At 41.6% G+C, this 24,418-nt stretch overlaps 3 long non-coding RNA genes across 3 annotated transcripts; 1 reads left to right on the top strand and 2 right to left on the bottom strand.

Annotated features, from left to right (window-relative positions):
* Positions 1 to 704: 704 nt before the first annotated feature.
* On the bottom strand, positions 705 to 1,217 carry LOC118557922. Its single transcript, XR_004928116.1, has 4 exons — positions 1,196 to 1,217; positions 1,069 to 1,116; positions 871 to 996; positions 705 to 794 (listed from the first exon to the last, which is right to left on the bottom strand). It is a non-coding gene; the product is annotated as an uncharacterized LOC118557922 (long non-coding RNA).
* Positions 1,218 to 2,155: 938 nt separating this feature from the next.
* On the top strand, positions 2,156 to 4,825 carry LOC118557923. Its single transcript, XR_004928117.1, has 3 exons — positions 2,156 to 2,739; positions 3,066 to 3,151; positions 4,219 to 4,825. It is a non-coding gene; the product is annotated as an uncharacterized LOC118557923 (long non-coding RNA).
* Positions 4,826 to 21,953: 17,128 nt separating this feature from the next.
* Positions 21,954 to 22,621, bottom strand: LOC118562678. Its single transcript, XR_004930742.1, has 2 exons — positions 22,570 to 22,621; positions 21,954 to 22,075 (listed from the first exon to the last, which is right to left on the bottom strand). It is a non-coding gene; the product is annotated as an uncharacterized LOC118562678 (long non-coding RNA).
* Between the last annotated feature and the right edge of the window lie 1,797 nt (positions 22,622 to 24,418).

Genomic DNA, 24,418 nt, shown 5'->3' on the forward strand with positions numbered 1-24,418 from the left:
ACTCATCCAAAGGCAACTCTGGTGGATGTTGTGGAGACTCAGGTGACTCTTCTTGGTCTTCCAGTAGAATTATAGGTTGCTCAGTTAAGGGAGAAGCTGGTGCCTGGTCCTCAATGATAATCACCTGTGGAGTCAGGGTAGAGTGTGGGGAGAGGGGCAGCCTTGAGGTTGCAACCAAAGAAACTTCAGAAGACAGCAAAATGAGTTGTACTTGAGTGGAAGGCTGGGACACAGGTGCCCAGGAGGAGAACCAAGTTGATGTTTCTGAGGAGTTGGGCATGGTCGACAGCACTTGAGGAGATGTTGGGGCCAGTGGTGACTGGGCTGACAAAGATCTCAGTGCTTGGTCAGAAAGCGATGTCTGATGACTTAGGACAGAAGACAGTGACTGTTCCAGCACTTCTTTCGCCTGAACTGGACACCTTTCCTAAGCAAAATAAAACAAAAACCTAATCATGTCAATGTCAATTTTATTTATGTTTAAAGGTAGGTTGTTCCAAAGATTAGGAGTAGTGACAGCGAATGCTACTCCTATTCGCTGTCACTCAGTCTGGTCCAAGGAATATGTAAGAGCAATTTATTATTTGACCGAGGTGTTCTAGCACTGGAATGGTCGTGAAGAAGGTCTTGAAGATAAGCTGTAGCTAGGCCATGTAAAGTTTTAAAAACCAATGAAAGACTTGAAATCAATCCGATAACAATCTGGTACTCTCAATTGGTGTGGATGATGTTGCTTGTTGAACACTGAATATTTCACTTGCCATTTCATCTTGTCCGACAAAGTCAAACAAGACCTTTAAAAAGAAAGGGTAATGCATTTTCAGTTACTTCAAAACTAAATAATATACATTCTCTGAATGAACACATTACCTGGATTGGGTCAGACACATTGAAAGTTCTCTTTGTGATAAATCCATTCGGATATTTGAACTTCAAAAGCAGCCCACTTGATGGTTCTTCATGTACCGCCAGTCGTTGCTGGCGTTCTTCAATTGCCTAAAACAAGAGCTCTAAAGCCTTTTGGGAATCCATAAACAACTATCATCCAAAAAATTTAATAGTTCTTACTTTTATGCGTCTTTCCTCCCAGGCCTTGTAACACTGTCTTCTCCTTTCCTGGTAGAAAAAAAAATTGTGAGTAGCAACAACAACAACAGCAGCAACAACAAATGATGATAACAAAAAGGTAAGTCACTTTTTCTTGGTCTGCTAGCAAACTCTTCATACTCTTTGTCTTGCTGGGACCGCAGAGATTGCCAATCTAGAAGTGTCTATTGTGAATACAGCACAGAGATTGTTAAAGTCAACAACAGAAATAAGACCCAAAGCTAAAATGCATATATTGTTCTTGAAATTAATGACCTGCTCTTCCCCCAAATGTTGTCTGTTGGTACTCTCAGCCTCTGGAGAGATATTCTGTACTTCTGGTACAATTGAGGGTTCTGGAAACAAAGTCCTGGACATTGCTGAGGTTGAGTAGGTTTCCTAGACATGGCCAAGACATTTCAAATTATGGTGGAAGACTTTACTGTGGATATACCATACTAGGGCAGGGCGATAATTCAATAACAATATATATTGATCGATAGACGTGTGGCGCGATAGGAAAAAAAGGGTTGATAAAAGTTTGATAGAAAAAGTTTTCCTTCCTTCCTTTCAGCCTATCATATTAGTTGATGCTACAGTCACTACTTCCTCTCGACCAATCGTAATCGTGGACCCAGGCACGCCGTCACAAAGCCCCGCCCTCTCAAACCACAACACAGAGCCCGTGAATGTGTCGCAGCAAGGATCGGCAGAGGAAACGGTCCCAAAACGGGGTTTTACTAGTTCACCAGTCTGACAGAAATAAATCAGTGATTTGTAAAACTTGCAAGGAACCGGTAAAAACAAAGTCTGGTAACGTAACCACCTTGTTTCATCACGTAAGCCGCTCAGCCGCTCAGCAGCCCTGCGCAACACCGCGGACATGCTGCTGTTGTCTGCAGTTAAAAACCCTGGCTTCAAACAATTACTCGCCACTCTGCGAGGTATAAAGTCCGCGATATAAAGTTCTGGGACGCAAGTTTTTCTCTAACAGCGCTCCCTAAATTGTGCAACGAGTGCCGTGAACGGTTTTAGCAAGGGAACGCAAAAGTACGACGGCGTATTAGGGCCATTTTAGACCAAAAAAAAAAATAAATAAATAAATTTCCGCCTAAAAACTCAGAAATTTGGAGATTAATTTCACATATTTTCCAGAAAAAAATCGGAAATTTTCTAATTTTGAAAAGTCACAAATCTCTTCCTAAAAACTCAGAAGTTTTGAGATTAATTTCACAAATTTTCAAGGGAAAACTCGGAAAATTTCGGTCGTTCATAGGTCGCACATTTGTGGGGAAATAAATCAAATATTTTCATGATTAAAGGCAGATATTTTTAACATTTAAAGTAGGATATTTTCCGACATTGTTAATTCAGAAATTTGCAAGAACAAAACTCTGCAATTTATTAGAAAAAAACTCTGAAATTTGCTGATATTTTAAAAGCAGATATTTCTGACAAATGATGCCTGAAGTCCTCTGAGATTGAAGTAGCAAATTAACGAGATGCGCTTCTAGACGTTTCCCAAAGTCTGCGGTCGCTACATGCGCTCTCTCTTCCTTGATGAGGTTGACTTCTCTCGGGTGCAGAATTGACATTATCCGCCTCGGACTTATCATCGTTTGTGAGGAAGAACCTTCCACATGGCTGCATCAAGTAGGTGGCATTATGCTTCTGTAGTAACTAATGCATGGGAGTTACAAGTCACATCTGAATTTTCTGGCAGACAGCTCAGTTAGCCAGTCTTTTAGTTAACGCTAATGACATGGTGCTCCGAGCACGGTCTGTTAAGCTTTGGCACCAACTGTTTAAATATTGTCAGATAATGTTCTGATACAAAGACAACTGTTTGTTATCCTTCTATATAGATAATGTGTTGGGGTGGTGTGATAAACAACAAATAAGTGGTGCACGTCTGTGCAAAATTGACAGTCAACCTGGTGCCACTGTTAGATATCCACTATTGTGTTACATCTTCACAGAAACGCGCGGAGTGACCACTGTGTCCGAATTTCTTCGTGAGCGCAGAGTTCCAGAAGAAGTCATCAACCGTTTGGAAGAGGAAAAGGTAACAGATGAGAGATCCTTATATGAATTGGAGTGATAATGGTCTAGGTTTATGAGTGGTGATTTATAAAAGATAATAGCACATGAATAAAACATTTATTCCAGCAGGATAACCGCAACACTTTAGGGCATATATGGCCAGTATGTAGGATAAAGAGCCATTTTTGTCCTAGTTTAGAGAGGATGTTTTATACTTTATCTAAAATTACTCGTATTTTCATTCTCCTGTAGCAATTTCTAATCATAATTTGCTAATGAATGTGCTTTATTTAGAATTAAACAGACTTGATGGGGTGCAAACGTAGATTACCAAAATGTGATTAAGTTAGTATACTGTAATAATAACTATGGGCTCAGAAAAGTGTTAGCAGAGAAGCATTATTTATAAATTTAACAAAAGTTGTACTTTTAGTGCAGTTCATTTAAAATTACACTGAAATTGCATTCTTTGTCTTTAATCCAATTTTTTAAGATCATTATTCATTTGAGTACATAGCATTAAAACAGAAACTGAAAATGTCCGCTGACGTACAGTATATATTAAAAAAAAAACCCATCCAAAAATGTCAGTCAGGCCTCACAATGGCTTCTTCTAATGTATTTGAATGTGCTTTATTTCGAATTAAACACACTTGTGTATTGTCACAATAATCATGACAACTTACAAACAATGTCATTACTATAGCAACAAATTGAAGCCATAATAATTTTGGCTTAAGTCCTCAAATAGTTATCAGGGAATCGTTGACTTGGGAATTATTGCAATTCAAGGGTTGTAATTTTTAATATACAAAAGGTGTTCTTAGATTTTATACATATATAGATCATGACAGCAAGTTTTGCATATTTTCTAATGTTATTCTCATTTATTTCTTACAATAAGCTTTTTATATCAGTAAGGCATGGGGATGATAAATAAAATATAAAGTTATTTGATTTTTAAAAGGGGACTAACTAAGTCCTTTTTATGTTTTTAGTGTGACAGTACTTCAACAGCTAGACCATTAGTGAATTTAATGTAGAAAAATATTCTGCAAAAATGGTAACTTTATTTGTATCTCTTCACAGACCTGGATCTGAAATGACGCCCATGACGGATGATCTAATTAAATTATACTTCTCCATTGGATTTAGTAACAAGGAGATACTAATGTTATTGGCACAGAATCACAGAATAGTGCTAAGTATCCGGACGTTAAAGAGACATTGCCGTGAACTGGGACTGTTCAGAAGAAAACACCATTCAGATCTGAATGACGTAAAAGCTTTTCTGCAGCAGGAACTACAGCATGATGGACAGATGCAAGGATATCGCTGGTTGCATCTTCGGGCAGTTCAGAATGGACTTGTGGTACAGCAGGACACAATACGACAGATCATCAAGTTCCTTGATCCTGAGGGTGTGGAACTTAGAAGAACTCGTCGTCTTAGAAGGCGGCAGTACAACACTAAAGGCCCAAACGCTCTTTGGCACATGGACTCTTATGATAAATTGAAACCCTATGGTATTGGGATTAATGGATGCATTGATGGCTTCAGCCGTTTTGTTTTATGGATGGAAGCTTACACAACAAACAATGACCCAAAAGTTGTAGCCAACTATTTTATAGAATGTGTCACACGTTTGGGTGGGTGTCCAGAGAGGATCCGGGCAGACAATGGAACTGAAAATGGACATGTTGCTAACATGCAGGTGTTTCTAAGAAGAAACCACACCGACAGTTTTGCCAAAGACAGCAGTTTCATTTATGGACGGAGCACTGCCAATCAGCGCATAGAATCCTGGTGGGGAATTCTGAGAAAACAAAGCATTCAGTTCTGGATGAACATATTCAAAACACTTCAAGAGAATGGACATTTCTCTGGGAGCTTTTTGGATAAAAGCTTAGTCCAGTTTTGCTTTCTCAACCTGGTCCAGGTAGACCTCAGTTTTATCATTACTTGTTGCAAACAATAATCTACCTATATATTGTCCTAACCCTTTGTTTTCATCCCTAGAGAGATGTGAATGAAGTAGTGAGAACATGGAATACCCACTATATCAGACCAAGACCTGGACAAGAAGTTGCTGGAGGTCGACCCATCCTCATGTACACAGTCCCTCAGGAGTATGATGCTGAGGACTGTCTTAAAACAGTGAACATGGAGGAGGTTGCGGTATGCAAGGAGGAGTGCACACCCAAGAGTCAGTTTCCCTGTGATGAGACTGTCTTTGAGCTGTGTCTACTACTAATGCAGGATAATGAATGGGAGGCTCCTACAGATGCTTATAATGCAGCTGAATTGTACACCTCACTTAGAGCAGTATTACTTCAAAATCTTTGAACATGCTGATTGATTTTCCAGTTTCAGCATCCTTGCTATTATATGGTGGCAGTGGTATCATAATTATTTCTTTTTCAGTTAAATAATTGTTTGCTAATGTTAAAAACCTTCCTGATGTTTACTAAAGCAGTGAAGAAGCACACCCATCTAAGCAATATTGTGGGTTTTTTTGTTCATGAATTGCCTGGTTAGGGTTCAACAGTGACATGGTTTATCTAGATTAAGTTACAGTAAGTTTTGTCTTTTAGGTTGGGTGTGCTGGTTGCAACGGTGTCTGTGTTATGTGATATACGAACTGCACTATAACACTGTACTCCAATAAACTACTGTTAGAATTATTTTTACTATTCTCTATATGTTTATTTAATTTTCCATATTCATCGTATTTATCATGTAACAAATAAGCTTTTTACCTTGGTGTGCAGTTGTGTGATTGTAGTCTGTAATTAATTGAGCCGCAAAGAATCCCGATTTTAATTGCCGTTTTGGATTATGAAACTACATTTTTCCTTCAACAACTGCAACCTGTAATAAAGGTGTCTAATTTCAGTTTAACTCATACTGAAAAATCTCTTATAAGATTCTCTTATAAATCAGGGAAACAGCTAAAGTAAATAAGATGTGTTATAACAAATTTGAACACAGTTTTTAACTTGATTCATTACTTGTTCCTCCATGTTCACATGCCTTGGTGAAAACAGGATTTTTTTAAGAGCCTTGTGTTATCTGCTTGTTTTGCTTTGGACTTTTCTGGACTTTCTCACCCTGTCACCTCTAAGCAACCAGCCACAGTCCAATCAGCTCAGCCAGCAGTCAATTAGCCCAGATGAGCTCCACCTGCTGCCAGTAGTTACTATCAACTCTGGTCACCTGTTCACCTGCCTACATACAGTACACCTGCTTCAGCCAACTCATCCCTGCCAGAACTTCTCGTCTTATCCCATCTCATGTGCTTTGACTCTACCAGTTCCTGTGTGCTTAGGCAGCTGGAATCTTCTGTTGCTTCTCTGAAGAAAGTTGCCTGTGTCTGCATGCTGCATTTCTGCCTGTTTCCCCATGAATTTCAATCACTTGCTCTGGCAGTTCTGTAGGTTCCCAGATCCACATCGCCTGTTCTGGTCTGCTTACTACCTGAATCTTCTGTTCTGCTTCTCTCTGCCCACCTGCACCATCAGCTATTATTCTGTCAAGTCTGGTTCTTCCTTCAATAAACCTTTAAACCAGATTGTAACTGTGGGCCGGCAATGGATTCATGTTTAAAGCCAGAATGTACAGTAATGAATAATGCTGGTGAACCTGATATTTAGCCGTACAGTGTTACAATTTAAAATATTTATTGAGGATGGGGACCAGACTTGACAGACTGTACAATGGCTGATGGCCATGGCAGGGATGAGCAGGAGACCAGAGGATGCAGGCAGTGACAGAGCAGAACAGGCAATGTGGACCCGGGAACCATCAACGTGCAGTGCGGGTGGCTTGAACTCACGGGGAAACAGGCAGAACTGCAGCATGCAGACACAAGTGACTTTCTTTAGAGAAGCGACAGAACAGTCCAGCTGTTTGAGCACACAGGATCTGGTAGAGTTGAAGCACATCAAACAAGAGAAGATGAGATGAAATGAGTAGAGAGGTTCTGGCATGGATGAGTTGGCTGAGGCATGTAAATGTAGGCAGGTGAACAGGTGAGCACGGCTGACAGTAATTACTGTCAGCGGGTGGAGTTGATTTGGGCTAATTGATGTTGACTGAGCTGATTGGATAGTGGCTGGTGGCTGAGAGGTGACAGGCTGATAAGAAAAGTCCAAAGCAAAATAAAAAGATCTAAATAAAGACAAGTTTGTTTGACATTACATGAAGCTTCAGGTTGTTGGAGCAAAAATTGGGAAAACACCAGATAATTCACATTGACACTATATCTGTATATTCAAGAAATATATATTTAGAAGTTTAATCAGATTTTTGATTCTCAACTAAAGGTGTCCTTTCTAGCATTTGGTATTATTTTTGTTACTTTTTAAAATCATTCACTGTCAGACTATATAGTTCTTGTGTGTAATCAAACATTTATTGAATATGAATGACAACTTGCATATTCCCTTTGTAACAAAATATGAAGCACATTTTTAAACAATTGTGCTGAGAAAATAAAGGTGCACTTGTGCTACTCAGCAGAGCATATGAGCAAAAAAAACTAAATATAAACAGTTCAGTTGAACTTACAAATAAAGATTTTAAACATTTTTAAAATGCATACAAATTAAATATCAAATAGGGTGTATACACCAAAAACATAAATCCTCCATAACTGGAGCCCTCTTTACATGGCCTAAACCTCCATGTATAAATCATGCTGAGTGTCATCAGCATAACAGTTGAAATTAATCCCATGCTGTCTGATAATTTTGCCGATCGGAAGCATATATATAGTAAAGAGAATTGGTCCAAGGACTGAACCCTGTGGTACTCCACAAGTGACCCTAGAGTTTGAGGAAGATTTATTATTAACATGAACAATCTGTCGGGACATATATATATATATATATATATATATATATATATATATATATATATATATATATATATAAAATATATATATATATATAATATATATATATATAAATATATATAAAATATATATAAAAATAGGGTCGATAAAAAGTTCGATAGACAGTTTTACTTCCTTGCTACAGTCGGCACGCCGTCACTAAGCGCCGCCCTCTCAAACCACAACACAGAGCATGTGAATATGTAGCAGCAAGTAGCGGCGGAGGAAACGGTCCCAAAACGAGGTTTTACTAGTTCGCCAGCCTGATAGAAATAAACAACAGTGATTTGTAAAACTTGCAAGGAACCGGTAAAAGCAGAGTCTTATGGCAAGCCGTTTTAACATAAATTCGGTTTCGTCTGACTATCCGTAATTACATTCCAGATATCTTAAAATGCATTTTGACTAGACAAAACTACATTTTGACTATCCGGAATGGTAATTTAAGATATCTTTATTTACATTCTGACTAGGAAGAATAATAATTCAAGATATCTTCAATTACATTTTGACTAGTCAAAATCCCTTTCAAGATATCTCAAATTACGTCACCGGATTCGTCATTAAAAGCGTCACACATCCGTAGACGTAATTTAAGATATCTCGAACGTAATTATGACTAGTCAGAATTACAATTTAAGATATCTGAAATAAGACATTGCGTGTAAGCCCCTTATTGGCTGTAAGCTGCCCAAAGCTGCCTGAACATTCAATGGCGCTGGCTGTTTTCGACAAAATTGTAAGAAAATGCCACAATATAGAAAGAGCTTTTTAAGTATGGGATATGCAGAGAGGGCGAAAATAGTATACTTGAAGAATGCTTAAGAAATTTGCAAAGAATTTCGGATTTACTTGCTGCCGACGCACACAATGCACTGAAAAACGGCTAGCTGAAAGCGCTACTGTCGACTCATGTCCAAGCTGGAAATAAGGAATATTCCTCAGCCCGGACCAGTTCTGTTAATAACCAGATGCAGTTTTTATACTGTGGTAAAGCATCTGCCTCTTGGGAATTATGGTAAAGCCAGCTAGCTCTTGATTTTCACATGCGAGACGGCACAAAGCATTACAGCACCCTCCTTTAGCTTCTCTGAAAACAAAAGCGCACGCCTCCGGTTCCTGTGTGATGACATATGGCAAGCCGTTTCGTAATTCAAGATATCAGTAACGTCATTTTGACTAGTCAGAATGTCAATTTAAGATATCTTAAATGGAAAAGCTGAATAATTCAAGATATCTCTAATTCATTTAGAGATATCTTAAAAGGAATTTTGACTAGTCAAAATTACAATTCAAGATATCTTAAAAGGAATTTTGACTAGTCAAAATTACAATTCAAGATATCTTAAATTTATTTTTTACTAGTCAAAACTGCATTTCGCCTATCCAAAAATACATTTAAGATATCTTGAATTATGGTGGCATTTGAGATATCTTTAATTAGAATTATGACTAGTCAAAACTCAATTTAAGATATCTTGAATTGTAATTTTGACTAGTCGTAATTTAATTGTAGATATCTGAAATGGGTATTTCAGATAGTCAGTAATTCATTCGAGATATCTTGAATTGACGTCTCCATACAACTCAATGGAAAATCTGATGTCATTTCGACTAGTCAGAATGTAATTAGAGATATCTCGAATAGGTATTTTGACTAGTCAAAATACAATTCGAGATATCTTAAATTGCTAAAACGTCTAGTCATAAAACAATTTGAGATATCTCGAACGTAAGGGCGGTAAAACCGAATTTATGTTAAAACGGCTTGCCATAGAGTCTGGTAACGCAACCCACCAGTATTCATCACGTAAGCCACTCAGCCGCTCACACCCGCAGCAGCGCGAGCTGTGCGGCTCCGCGTCGACGTCGTCGGAATTTTCTGGAACTTCTTCCAAAACAAAGCAGGTACAGCAGCTAACTGGGCTCCCTTCTTTGTGATAAAATGACAAAGCGTCCAAGCGGCATAAGGACATTACGCATGCAGTAACATGCTTCATAGTGATGGATATGTCTGCTCTTCTCTGCAGCTGAAAAACCTGGCTTCAAACAATAACCTGCCACTCTTGATCCGCGATATAAAGTTAAGTTATTTTTCTTAAAAAAAAAAATCTGTTATGGTTAAAAAAGGTGGTTGAATAAAGATGTAATTGGAATTCTGTGTTTGTGTTCTTGAAATCAAATCATTTAGCAATATCATAAAATTTCCAGGCAGAGCTGCACATAAAATATGGTTTTAAATATTTTCAATAATTATCGATATGGATCAATATGCATTTTGTTTTTTGATCGATACGCTTTTTTTCTATATCGCCCAGCCCTATGCCACATACATCTCTATGCATGGGAACAGAGATTTCCCCCCCCCCCCCCCCCCCCCCCCCCCCCCCCCCCCCGCTCAAAGTGTCCTGCTTTTCCCAAACGAAAATATGGTCACCCTATTAGTTACTACAGAAGCATAATGCCACCTACTTGATGCAGCCATGTGGAAGGTTCTTCCTCACAAACGATGATAATATGGAGGACCAAGTCTTCCATATCTAAAAATAAATACAGAAATAAATAAATGCTCAATAAATAAATAAGCATACAATTAATTGCCACCAAATTAATAAATGTAGGTAGAAATTAAATTATACAGTGAGACATAAATGTATATATCTCTTTTAATTAGCTTATTCTTTTATTCGCCTTTGTAATAATTACCTTATTTATTTATTGTGCGTTATAATCTTCAACTTTATTTATTAATTACTTATATTTTTTAAGTATTTATTTTGGTGCATGTTATAATATTTTTGTCTGTTTTATTCTTCCTTTGTATTTTTTTACCCTATATATTTCTGTGATGCTATTTATTTCTGCCTGTCCTTTTTACATTTCTGCCTGTCCTTTTTACATTTCTGTATGCATTTCTGCCTCATTATGCAAATGAGGAGGGGCTGTGTCTTAAGGGCTCAACTTCTTCCCATTGGTTGGTTAGCATTTTACTGCATCGGTCAAATCTACATAGCTTTTCCCCGCACTAAAGCATTGTTAAGTAATGTCAAACTCAGCAGTCAGACGTTCAGTGTCCGACCTCTTAAGGAAAGCTGCTAATAGACTGGAAGAATTACAACGCTGTACATTTGGGATTTGAATGTTTTTCTGAGGTTTCAGATTCGGTTTTTCCAGATCAGTAACTCATCGGCGGATGATTTCTTCTACAAAACAGACACCTCTCCGCAACCACAGCAAGGCACACAGTGAGCTACAACCATAGTTTCCTCAAAACGAGTCTCCCATCGCGCTGGGTGAATTACATTGGACCCAATGCAGAGCTCGCTTGATAAGAAAATACTGTAGTTGATTATAAAAGGCACAATATGAATTATCAGATTCACATCCAGGCAATAAAAAGCACTACAGATTATCATTATTCTATCCATGTTGGTCTAATTTGTGAAGGAGGCGGAGTTTCATCAAGCCGATCCAACATTTCCCCCTCAGCTACCAGGGGCGGATCCAGGATTTTTCAAATGGGGGTGCGCACCTAAGGGTCATGGGGTCAAGGGTCAAGGGTCATGGGGTCGAGACAATGTGAGGCTAAATGACCAAAGAATGCCATCTTTACTCTTTCACACTACCCTAATTATTCATCTAAGGATTTTTTAATTGATAATTTTAATGGATGAACATAAGTGGAATTAGCACGATTACCTTATTGTAATTGAAAATGAGTTTTTAAGTCAAAATCTCGTGCTTTTTACAGCATGCACAAGGTTAAAAAGTAGTTTGAAGAACAAATTATCCTTATCAACAATTAATCAAACAAAGATTTTCTTTATTTCCAGAAATGATATGTATACAGAAAATGAAATAAAAAGATCCAAGGACTAAAGAACAGTTTGGTATGGTTCAAGTGACAAGAGTTTTAAAAATATACATGTATTTTAACAATATATTTTAACCATATAAACTATATTAAGAAAAAAAATACTTAGAAAGACCCAAGGACTTAAGAATAGTTTGGTATAGTTCAAGTGACAAAGGATTTTTTAACACATTTTAACAAGATAAACCATGATGAGAATTTTTTTTTAAAGTAAGTTAAACCAATGAACATGTACATGTAAGGTTTAAATCAGATAATAAACACTACACAATAACTATTGTATGGGTGTCAATGTCCACTATTTTTTTTTACTTTACACTCTTTTTTTCATTACTTTTCAAAAACTGCAACAACAATTTAATTTTCATAATATTTTGAGATGTTTGTCAGGGAATGACTGGGGGGGCAACTAGTACATCTTTGAAAATAATATATGATGTTTTAATTCGATCTGTGTTGGACTATGGATGTATCGTTTATAAGTCAGCTGCAAATTCTTTGTTATTAGATTTAGATAGAATCCAAGCCAAAGAATATGTTGTGGTGCTTTTAGAACATCTCCAATTCCTACTCTTCAGGTGATTACTGGAGAAATGCCACTGGACTTAAGGAGGATGAAACTGTCAATAAATTACTGGTTAAATTTACAAGGGCATGAGGAAAATCACCCTACTAAACAGATATTCAGAGAATGTTGGGAATATGGCCATCACATAAGGAGTTTTGGATGGGAAGGAAATATTTAGTAATATAGCATACTGTACAGAAAAAATTTCTATAAAAAGAACAGCAGATAATTTATCAATTTTTTTCAGCAGAGATGTTGGCAATTATTTTGGCATTACAATGGGTGCTGGAGGTGAAGCCTAGAAATGTAGTTATCTGTTCAGATTAATCGTCTTGCCTGACTAGTTTTAAAAGTGGAAAATCTAAAAGCCGTCAAGATCTTCTAGATGAAGTCAGTTATTGAATACATGGTATAAAGCAACAAAAAAATAAGTATTCAATTAACATGGGTTCCAGCACATAAAGGAATTTTAGGTAATAAAAAAGTAGATAAATTAGCTAAAGAAGCAGTTAAGGCAAGAGAGATTGAATATGATGTCCCGCTAAGTAGAAAAGAAATAAAAGTAATTATTAAAGATAAAATAAATAATATATGGCAGGAGAGATGGAATTTAGAAGAAAAATGAAGACATTTATATAAAATACAGAAAGATATTATCATAAGATCCATCCATCTTCCAAACCGCTTTATCCCTCATGGGGTCGCGGGGGTTGCTGGTGCCTATCTCCAGCGTTCACTGGGCGAGAGGCGGGGTACACCTGGACAGGTCGCCAGTCTGTCGCAGGGCAACACAGAGACAAACAGGACAAACAACCATTCAAGCACACACTCACACCTAAGGACAATTTGGAGAAGCCAATTAACCTAACAGTCATGTTTTTGGTCTGTGGGAGGAAGCCGGAGTACCCGGAGAGAACCCACGCATGCACAGGGAGAACATGCAAACTCCATGCAGAAAGACCCAGGGGTGTACTCGAACCCAGGACATTCTTGCTGCAAGGCAACAGCGCTACCCACTGCGCCACTGTGCAGTAATCATAAGATATAATAGTATAATGAATAGAAGAGAGGAAATATGGATAAACAGGTTGAGGATAGGGCTTACTAGTTTAAATACTGGTTTAAAAATAATAGGGAAACATCCAACAGGTAATTTTTCTTATTGTGGAGAAATCAAAGGAGTAGAACATGTTTTGATTTATTGTAGAAAATATATAAAAGAGAGGAAAGAACTGGAAAGGGTATTGGGGAGTTCAGTAAAGATGGCTGATTTATTAGGGAAGCATCAATCAGATAAAATATTTAAAGCACTTATTAAATATTTAAAAGATACAGAATTAGCTGGGAGGATTTAGTGTATGTGTGTGTAAGTATAGATATAATTTAGTTTCATTACGATATAAAGATATATAGGAAAATATATTTCTAAATTACATCTCCGTCCAGCTGATGGCGGTAATGCACACAGGATGTAAACTGCCAGAAAACACAACAGAAGAAGAAGAAGAAGTAGTAGTAGTAGTAGTAGTAGTAGAAGAAGAACAGGCTTGTCACTGCGCACTATTATCCAAGATGGCGACGACCGGTGCGGCAGAGAGTGATTATTTAGCGATAGTGATGGAGTTTCATGGATTTATCATCATCATCTGAGAGCGATTTGGAATATATAGAAGACTTTCTTGACAGCAACCTGATTTTTGACGAAATCCAGCCATACCAGTTTGAGGCAAGGAGACCAAAAAGGAACGATGTGAGTTGAATCTGTCTGCTGCAGCAGCGGTCTCCTTATTTTTGTGATGTTTTTTCCACTTTTACCCGATGTATTGCAACATCAAACTGCCATGCACGTGGGCATTGTTGCTTCAACAATATGTGGCGCACCCAAAACAGGTGACCACATTGGTCATATGTTTATTAGTAAATGAATATGATCTCTATGTACATATATATATATATATATATATATATATATATATATATATATATATATATATATATATATATATATTTACACTGTCGCTTTAAGGAATGGCACAAGCAGTTGCGTTCCGGTTGCTATGGGAACGGACCTCCGCTCGCTCTCAGATCCAATTTGGGAGAAAACATGGAAAGCTGCTGTGTCTAAATCTCCTTTCATTTCACCTGTCTTTCAGGTCAGTAATGGGTAAACTGTCCATCTTTACATGTCTGTTTGATAACTGATTGTAGTGTTGTTTATAATCTCGATCGAGGCAGTTAGCTGAGGTAGGCTACTGTAAACCGTTAGCCAGTAGAATAACGGTTTAACTGAAATAACGGTTTAACTGGAATAACGGTACTGCAGTCGGTTAACTGCCGTCTCTTGGTTCATTTTCAGGTAACATAGCATGTTGAGCTCCGACACTCTGCTTGTTAGAAGTGGTTTTGTATGAATTGTTATGTATGCATTGCTATTTACTATTGTATATTTGTGTATTGTGTGCTTTGTGTGTTGTGCACCACACTGGAGCTTGAGCGAGACAGTTGATGCACAGGTGTTTTGTGGTTTATTCTGAATAAATAACTGAGATCCAATTTGGGAGAAAACATGGAAAGCTGCTGTGTCTAAATCTCCTTTCATTTCACCTCTCTTTCAGGATATTTAAATTTGTTATTACAGTCCCATATTTGGGACCTGTAACAAATTTTGGGGGCTCGAGTCCGGGATTGGCGCCACCGCTGACAGCTGTTGGAGGACGCCAGTTCAGTGATCCATGAACCTGTGGACCAGACGGTGACGTGTCATCAGAGTGAAGAGGGTCTGTCCGAATCCAGGGCGTCTGACTGCTGCCAGAGCGAGGGAGTTCGAGGACCACAGACATCTGACAACCGTCCACCATGAGCCACGAGAGAAAGAAGCTGGTGTGGTCCATCAAGAAGGGACTGTTCCATCTGTCTGTTGATGAACTGTTCCAGCTTGCAACTGACATCACGCCAACACCCGACCAGGACCCAGCTAAGTTGCACCAACATGATGACGAGAGTGGTATTGAGTATTTGTGCTCATACATGGACAGTGTAGCTTACTGGAATTGGAGGATGAGGGCATGTTGCAGTTACTTCTGCTAAAAGACCAGGTTGACAAAATGATTAACAGCCATAGTCAGAGTGTGGGTCGTGGGGGTAGTGGAGATTCTAATGTGTCTGATATGAAGGTGGTATCTGATGTGAAAGTATCACCGGTGACATCTGAGGTTGCACGCATGAACACCCAGGGTACCAGTATACACACTGCGACAACAGATTTAGCTTCTCAGACCAAAGATCTTGAAACACAGATTAGTAAATTGTTCGCTGTGTACAATGAACTCAAGCTAAAACAGAGTAGTGCTCCACCCACCACGCACATGGTAGACAATCCACCCACTGCTCGTGACAGTAGCCAGTTTTCGCACCCCACATGACACACTGCAACTGCACTCAAACACCTCACACACCACCTATAGCACAGAAAGCATGATTGCCCTTAAAGACCTTCCCCTCCTACAAAGGAAAGAGTTCAAGATACATGGTGGGCAAATTGGCGATAACACTTCAGAGATCAGTTACAACAACATCACTAGGCAGATTGATGAAGGCCTCAGAGAAAATCACACTGAAGGTGAGATCACCCGCGCTGTGCTACGTATCATAAAGCCTGGCAACTTCAAAGACATGCTTGCTAGTAAAGAGGACCTGACGGTAGGTGAACTTAAGAGCTTCCTTCAGTCACACCTAGGAGAGAAAAGCAGCACTGAGCTCTTCCAGGAACTCATGACGGCCAAGCAGCACGAGCATGAAACACCGCAGCAGTTCCTGTACAGGATGATGGGGCTGAAACAGAGAGTGATATTCACATCCAAGTGGGCGGGAGCAGACATCAAGTACGAGGCACTAACAGCACAGAATGTGTTCCTCCACACCATCTATCAGGGCTTAAGCGAAAAGCATGACTACGTCCGTCGTGAGTTAAAACTCCTCCTCTCCGACCCTGTAGTCACTGATGAGACAATCTTGAGGCAGGTCACTAAAACAACAAGTGAGGAGAGTGAGAGAAAGCGACGCTTGGGGCGCAGCACCCATCCAAGAACCGCTCATGCTCAAAGTACTGAAGCCAGCAGCAGGGACGAGAGTGCAGGGAAGTGTACCGCTGACCACAAGGACGAGCAGATTCATGAGTTGAGTGCTCAAGTACAGGCCCTGACCCAGGTAGTGAGCACCCTTCAGTCCAGTGCCTCAGCAGTGAAGCCAGCAACCTCCGAGCTTCAGCCACAGTGTAACTGTGGCTGCCCCAATAGGCAGAGTAGACCACTGAGGACAGAGAGACCCCGTGGCTGCCCCAGTTGTGTCGCTAATAGCCGTCCTGACTGCAACCACTGCTTCGCTTGTGGGGAAAACGGACACCGTGCCGTGGGATGCCTGAAGAGGACCAAACCGTCGGGAAATGCACCCCGGTCACGGCAAGGGGACTACCTGTGATCGGCTATAACGTTCAGTCCCATCAAGGTGCTGATATGCCAGGTCCAGCACGGGTTAATTACAGCCGTGCCATCCCCCCCCAGCCACTGACTGGTGCAAAGTCATCAGCAGAGCGAGTGGCCAAGCTTATCGGGGAGAAATGCACATTGAAATGCAATCTCAGTGGACATGCCGTGACTGTACTTCTTGACTCGGGCGCTCAGGTCAGCATCGTCAGCCATGCATGGAAAGAAAAACACTTACCTCAACAACAACTGCACCCTCTCAGTGAGCTTATGGGTGATAGGGACCTTGACCTTACAGCTGCTAATGGAGAGCCAATACCATATGATGGATGGGTTGAACTTACCTTTAACTTGCCTGGAAATGAAGATCCAAGGCTCTCCATCCGAGTACCCTTTCTGGTCAGCCGTGTGAGCCTCACAAGACCCATCGTAGGCTTTAATGTGATCCAGGAGCTAATCCAAGGACGGGAGGGCGGAGTTGAAGTGGTCACTATCGTTGCTCAATTGCTGCAGAAGGCCATGCAGATTGAAGGGGATACAGCTGAGGCCATTGTGAACTTTGTGCAGACCCAGGAACACACCCAGGACCAAGCATTGGTGAGAGTTGGCCGGCGGGATTTTGTCATCCACCCTGGCCGAGCTGCTCACATCAGATGCAAGGTGCCTGTTGAGTTCATCTCACCAGTGGTGCTGTTTGAGGTCAGCCAGGAAGACCCAAGACTGGAACAGCTAGACCTGGGTGATGGCCTGGTTGAGGTCCACCACACCAGACGGCCTTTTGTTGAGATCCCTGTATTCAACCATACTCAGCACAGCATCTCACTCAACCACTTTACAATACTAGGCAGTATCCAGTCAATTGACAAGGTGGTAGAGACAGACCAGAGGCACAGCTTCGAGGTAAACAGTGTCAACTCACCTGAGCTTGTTCCTGTTGGGGAGTATGACAAAGACCGAGCAGAGCCTATGTCCCAGCTGTGGCACCCTCCTGTTGATATAAGCCATCTAACAGATGAACAACAAGCAACAGTGAGAAGAATGCTTTATGAGGAGTCCAGCGCCTTTGCACAGGATGACAATGACATTGGGTGTGTCCCAAGTCTCCAGATGAGCTTAACACTGAAAGATGACATCCCAGTGCAGCGATCCTATGCGGCTGTCCCCAAACCCCTCTACAAAGAAGTCAAGGAGTATATCCAGGACTTGCTGGCTAAGCAGTGGATCGTAAAATCAAAATCCCCTTATGCCGCTCCTGTTGTTTGTGTCCGCAAGAAGGATGGAACCTTGAGGCTTTGCATTGATTATCGACTGCTAAACCAAAAGACTGTTCCAGACAGACACCCCCTGCCCCGTATCCAAGATCTTATCGACACGCTGGGTGGGTACAGCTGGTTCTCAATCCTAGATCAAGGAAAAGCCTACCATCAAGGTTTCATTGCAGAGGGGTCACGGCACATGACTGCATTCATCACCCAATGGGGCTTGTATGAGCGGGTACGTATCCCTTTTGGCCTTTCCAATGCCCCAGCAGCATTCCAGAGGAGTATGGAGGAGATGCTCAGCTCCTTGCGGGACGAATGCTGCATCCCCTACTTAGATGATGTCCTCTGCTATGCCAAGACGTTTGGAGCTCATGTGGAGGCGCTGAGACATGTTTTGAAGGCCCTCCAGCTCCACGGTGTGAAGCTCAGACCAACAAAGTGCGAGCTTTTCAAGAAGGAAGTTCGCTATGTGGGAAGGCTGGTGTCTGCTGAGGGAGTAAGACTTGACCCCAAGGATCTGGAAGCCATCCAGGCGTTGAGGACCAAGACCCCGACCACCGTGGGAGAAGTCCGTAAGCTGCTAGGGTTCCTCAGCTATTACCGGACATATATCCAAGACTTCTCAAGAATTGCCAAGCCAATGTATGAACTCTTGCAAGTAAAACCCCCTGCCACTGGTACGCCTCCACCCAGAACAAACAAGGGAAAAGGAGCACAGCTGTCATCCAGGACTCCTGTCCAGTGGAGGGAGGAACATCAAAGGGCCTTGGACCAGCTCATCCATGTCCTCTCTAACCCACCAGTACTTGCCTATCCTGACTTTAACCTCCCTTTTGTCTTACACACAGATGCGTCAGAAAAAGGACTTGGTGCTGTGCTGTACCAACGGCAGGGAGGGAAACTCAGAGTAATCGCCTATGGGTCCAGAACATTCACGCCTGCTGAGCGCAATTACCACCTTCACTCAGGCAAGCTTGAATTTCTGGCACTGAAGTGGGCAATATGTGAAAAATTCAGGGACTACCTCTTCTATGCACCCCACTTCACTGTGTACACGGATAACAACCCATTGACATACGTGATGAGCACTGCTAAGCTGAATGCTGTTGGTCACCGTTGGGTGGGTGAGCTCGCTGACTTTAGGTTCGAAGTGAGATACCGACCGGGAAAAGCAAACGTGGATGCAGACACACTGTCAAGGTTGCCTGTGAACATCAACAGCTATGTCGACTCCTGCACAGAAGAGCTGTCAAGAGACACCATTCTGGCAATGTGGGAGGGCAGTAGGGCAGCAAAGCAACAAGACGTTGCTTATGTGGCTGTTCTGAACCTCTCACAACGCCCAGCATCTCAGTCACCAGAATTGCTCCCTGCCATAAGCCATGCCGAACTCATGAAATCTCAGCAAGATGATCCTGTGATCAGTCAAGTCATCAGACTGAAAGAGAACACCAACATACTGACGAGTGACATGAGAAGAGGAGTAAGTGGCCTGGCCAGGAAACTACTGCATGAGTGGGGGAGACTACAGCTGAAGGATGGTCTGCTGTACAGGGAAACCAGTCAGAGAAGTCAACTTGTCCTGCCATCTCAGTACCGATCCTTGGTCCTTAAACACCTCCATGACGACATGGGTCACATGGGTATGGAAAGAGTCCTGGACCTCGCTAGAGACCGGTTTTACTGGCCCTACATGAAACAGGATGTTGAAGCTTATGTGACAAGGAAGTGTCCCTGTATCAAGCAGAAGAAACCGGTCTCCCACATCAGAGCACCAATGGGGAGCATTACCACCAGCTCACCCCTAGAACTTGTGTCCATTGATTACCTGCATCTAGAACCTAGCAAGGGAGGCTTTGAGTATATCCTGGTTGTTGTAGACCACTTTACCAGATTTGCCCAAGCCTATGCCACCAGAAACAAGTCCGGGAAGGCAGCTGCAGAGAAACTTTTCGATGATTTCATTCCACGGTTCGGCTACCCATGGAAACTACATCATGACCAAGGGAGGGAATTTGAGAATGACCTTTTCAAGACCCTGCAATAGTTGAGTGGAGTGGGTCACTCAAGGACCACTCCCTACCACCCCCAAGGAAATCCTGCAGAAAGATTTAACCGCACACTGCTTCAGATGCTCAGGACCCTGGAGGAGAAGGAAAAGGAAAGATGGAGAGAACACCTACCCCAAATCCTCCACGCTTATAACTGTACCCGGCACGAGGCAACTGGATTTTCACCCTTTTACCTGATGTATGGCCGTCACCCACGTCTGCCTGTGGATATGATCTTTGGCTTGCTGTCTGAAGAAGAAGCAACTTCTCCAAGAGGCTATGCAGAGAAATGGGCCTCTCGGATGCAGGAAGCATACAGACTCGCCTCAGAGAACAGTCAACAATCCAGCTCTCGGGGAAAGAGATACTACGACCAACATTTGAAGGGTGTTGTCCTTGAGCAGGGTGACCGCGTCTTGGTGCGGAACATGAGGGAAAGAGGGGGCCCTGGAAAGCTAAAGCCGTACTGGGAAGACACAGTTCATGTTGTGAGGGAGAGGATCGCAGATGGGCCGGTGTATAAAGTGTCTCCAGAAACAGGTGGAGGTCGAGTACGAACTTTACACCGCAACCTGCTTCACTTGGTCAACGACTTACCTGTGGATTTACCCCAGTCATCACAGAGATCACCTGTCAGAGAAGGAGGCTCACCGAGACACCTACCTGCTCTATCAACAGACCAGCCACGACAGAGAGCAAGAAACAGCTCTTCACGCCACACAGAGAGAGAGTGAGTGGCGCCCGAGTAGTGACTCCTCCGACAATGAGGATGAGCCTCGATACTGGTTGAGGATACCATCAAGAATGGAGTCTGAGAACAACCAAACCCAGCCTCTCCAGGAAGAATTCCAGAGGACCTACAGTCCAGTAATCTCCCCTCAGAGACTCAATGTACCTGAGCAAATCCTGCCTGAAAGGGAAGACCAGTGGACTGACAGTGTACTTCCAAGGAGAGAGAGCATGCCTGTAGTAGAAAGCAGACAAAGTGAACATAGAGCACTCCAAGAGGAATACCTACCCGTCAATCCAATGCCTGCAGTAGATGGACAGGAAGATGCCATGCAGGAGAGGCCAGTAACCCCTGAAGCAGTCAGTGAACAGTCCAACAATGAACAGTCCAGCCCACTACAGATGCGGAGGTCAACACGTGAAAGGAGGCCTGCCCAGATGTTCACGTACAGCTCCTTAGGACAGCCCTCTTCCCAACCCCCAGCCAGTTGCAATACAGTAGGGGCCTATGGGACGCCGTCAATGCCACCATGGGGAGTGCATACATACCCCAGTTACTTCCAGACACCACTTCCATACCTTATTCCCATTCATAGTATACCTTATATGTGTCTGGTGTACTGATTGGCCCGCATACATACACTCACACACATGCACACACACACCTACATACTTACCTGGGACTGGCCTGCAGGGTTGAGCAACAGACAGATACACATACATACACGCACGCGCACACACACATGCTCAAACACACACATACTTACCTTTAGTCACACAGAGATTCTCACTAGTGATTCTTAGGTTTAGTTGCTGATAGTAGCAAGTGTCAGGAGCCACTTTTGAAGTTGGGGAGCGTGTGGCGCACCCAAAACAGGTGACCACATTGGTCATATGTTTATTAGTAAATGAATATGATCTCTATGTACATATATATATATATATATATATATTTACACTGTCGCTTTAAGGAATGGCACAAGCAGTTGCGTTCCGGTTGCTATGGGAACGGACCTCCGCTCGCTCTCAGATCCAATTTGGGAGAAAACATGGAAAGCTGCTGTGTCTAAATCTCCTTTCATTTCACCTGTCTTTCAGGTCAGTAATGGGTAAACTGTCCATCTTTACATGTCTGTTTGATAACTGATTGTAGTGTTGTTTATAATCTAACAATAAGAGTATAAATAGAAAGTTTGCCGTTGATCGAGGCAGTTAGCTGAGGTAGGCTACTGTAAACCGTTAGCCAGTAGAATAACGGTTTAACTGAAATAACGGTTTAACTGGAATAACGGTACTGCAGTCGGTTAACTGCCGTCTCTTGGTTCATTTTCAGGTAACATAGCATGTTGAGCTCCGACACTCTGCTTGTTAGAAGTGGTTTTGTATGAATTGTTATGTATGCATTGCTATTTACTATTGTATATTTGTGTATTGTGTGCTTTGTGTGTTGTGCACCACACTGGAGCTTGAGCAAGACAGTTGATGCACAGGTGTTTTGTGGTTTATTCTGAATAAATAACTGAGATCCAATTTGGGAGAAAACATGGAAAGCTGCTGTGTCTAAATCTCCTTTCATTTCACCTGTCTTTCAGGATATTTAAATTTGTTATTACAGTCCCATATTTGGGACCTGTAACAAATAGCTCTAGAAAATTTCAATGGTGAAGTCCTCTGGGAATCCGAAATAATTGTTGTTTATCACAGCTGTGTGAGCGCAGTGCCTCTGCTAAGAAACAACACAGGATGTGACGTCAGGCCGCCATTACTGCCCATATTTGGGCACTAAATGCCGCCGCCAGTATCGGTGATTGCGACGACAATTTATGCCGCGCCGGCATCACAGTGCGTTCTAAATGACAGGTACTGGCTATTAATCTTAATTCTATGAAGGATGTTTAAAATTTCGGGCTCTTTAAAAAATACTTTTGGTCTCCAAAAGGGGGGTGCGCGCGCCCCCTGCGCCACCGCCTGAATCCGCGGCAGGCTACAACACTTGGGGTTCACGCTGCGTCTTTACGCATGATCCAGCACCGCAAAATCAATTGATTTTTATTTCTCAAGAGAGCTTGGTTCAAAAGTTTTTTGACGGTCCCTAACTGCACCACCGCGTGTGGGAGGAGGGAGCAGCTGAGAGACGCTGGCCGAAATCGGAGTCCCTCAACCGGATTAACCATGAGCTAGATCCCGCTGACTGCGCGGAGCTGTAATGTCCAATATCCAAATTCAAACCAACTTCACTGCGGTGCTGGATCATGCGTAAAGACGCAGCGTGAACCCCAAGTGTTGCAGCTGAGGGGGAAATGTTGGATCGGCTTGATGAAACTCCGCCTCCTTCACAAATTAGACCAACATGGATAGAATAATGATAATATGTAGTGCTTTTTATTGCCTGGATGTGAATCTGATAATTCATATTGTGCCTTTTATAATCAACTACAGTATTTTCTTATCAAGCGAGCTCTGCATTGGGTCCAATGTAATTCACCCAGCGCGATGGGAGACTCGTTTTGAGGAAACTATGGTTGTAGCTCACTGTGTGCCTTGCTGTGGTTGCGGAGAGGTGTCTGTTTTGTAGAAGAAATCATCCGCCGATGAGTTACTGATCTGGAAAAACCGAATCTGAAACCTCAGAAAAACATTCAAATCCCAAATGTACAGCGTTGTAATTCTTCCAGTCTATTAGCAGCTTCCCTTAAGAGGTCGGACACTGAACGTCTGACTGCTGAGTTTGACATTACTTAACAATGCTTTAGTGCGGGGAAAAGCCATGTAGATTTGACCGATGCAGTAAAATGCTAACCAACCAATGGGAAGAAGTTGAGCCCTTAAGACACAGCCCCTCCTCATTTGCATAATGAGGCAGAAATGCATACAGAAATGTAAAAAGGACAGGCAGAAATGTAAAAACGACAGGCAGAAATAAATAGCATCACAGAAATATATAGGGTAAAAAAATACAAAGGAAGAATAAAACAGACAAAAATATTATAACATGCACAAAAATAAATACTTAAAAAATATAAGTAATTAATAAATAAAGTTGAAGATTATAACGCACAATAAATAAATAAGGTAATTATTACAAAGGCGAATAAAAGAATAAGCTAATTAAAAGAGATATATACATTTATGTCTCACTGTATAATTTAATTTCTACCTACATTTATTAATTTGGTGGCAATTAATTGTATGCTTATTTATTTATTGAGCATTTATTTATTTCTGTATTTATTTTTAGATATGGAAGACTTGGTCCTCCATATGATAAGTCCAAGGCGGATAATGTCAATTCTGCACCCGAGAGAAGTCAACCTCATCAAGGAAGAGAGAGCGCATGTAGCGACCGCAGACTTTGGGAAACGTCTAGAAGCGCATCTCGTTAATTTGCTACTTCAATTTCAGAGGACTTCAGGCATCATTTGTCAGAAAT

This window comes from Fundulus heteroclitus, chromosome 3 (genome assembly GCF_011125445.2).
Source record: "Fundulus heteroclitus isolate FHET01 chromosome 3, MU-UCD_Fhet_4.1, whole genome shotgun sequence".
In the NCBI taxonomy this organism is placed as follows: domain Eukaryota; kingdom Metazoa; phylum Chordata; class Actinopteri; order Cyprinodontiformes; family Fundulidae; genus Fundulus; species Fundulus heteroclitus.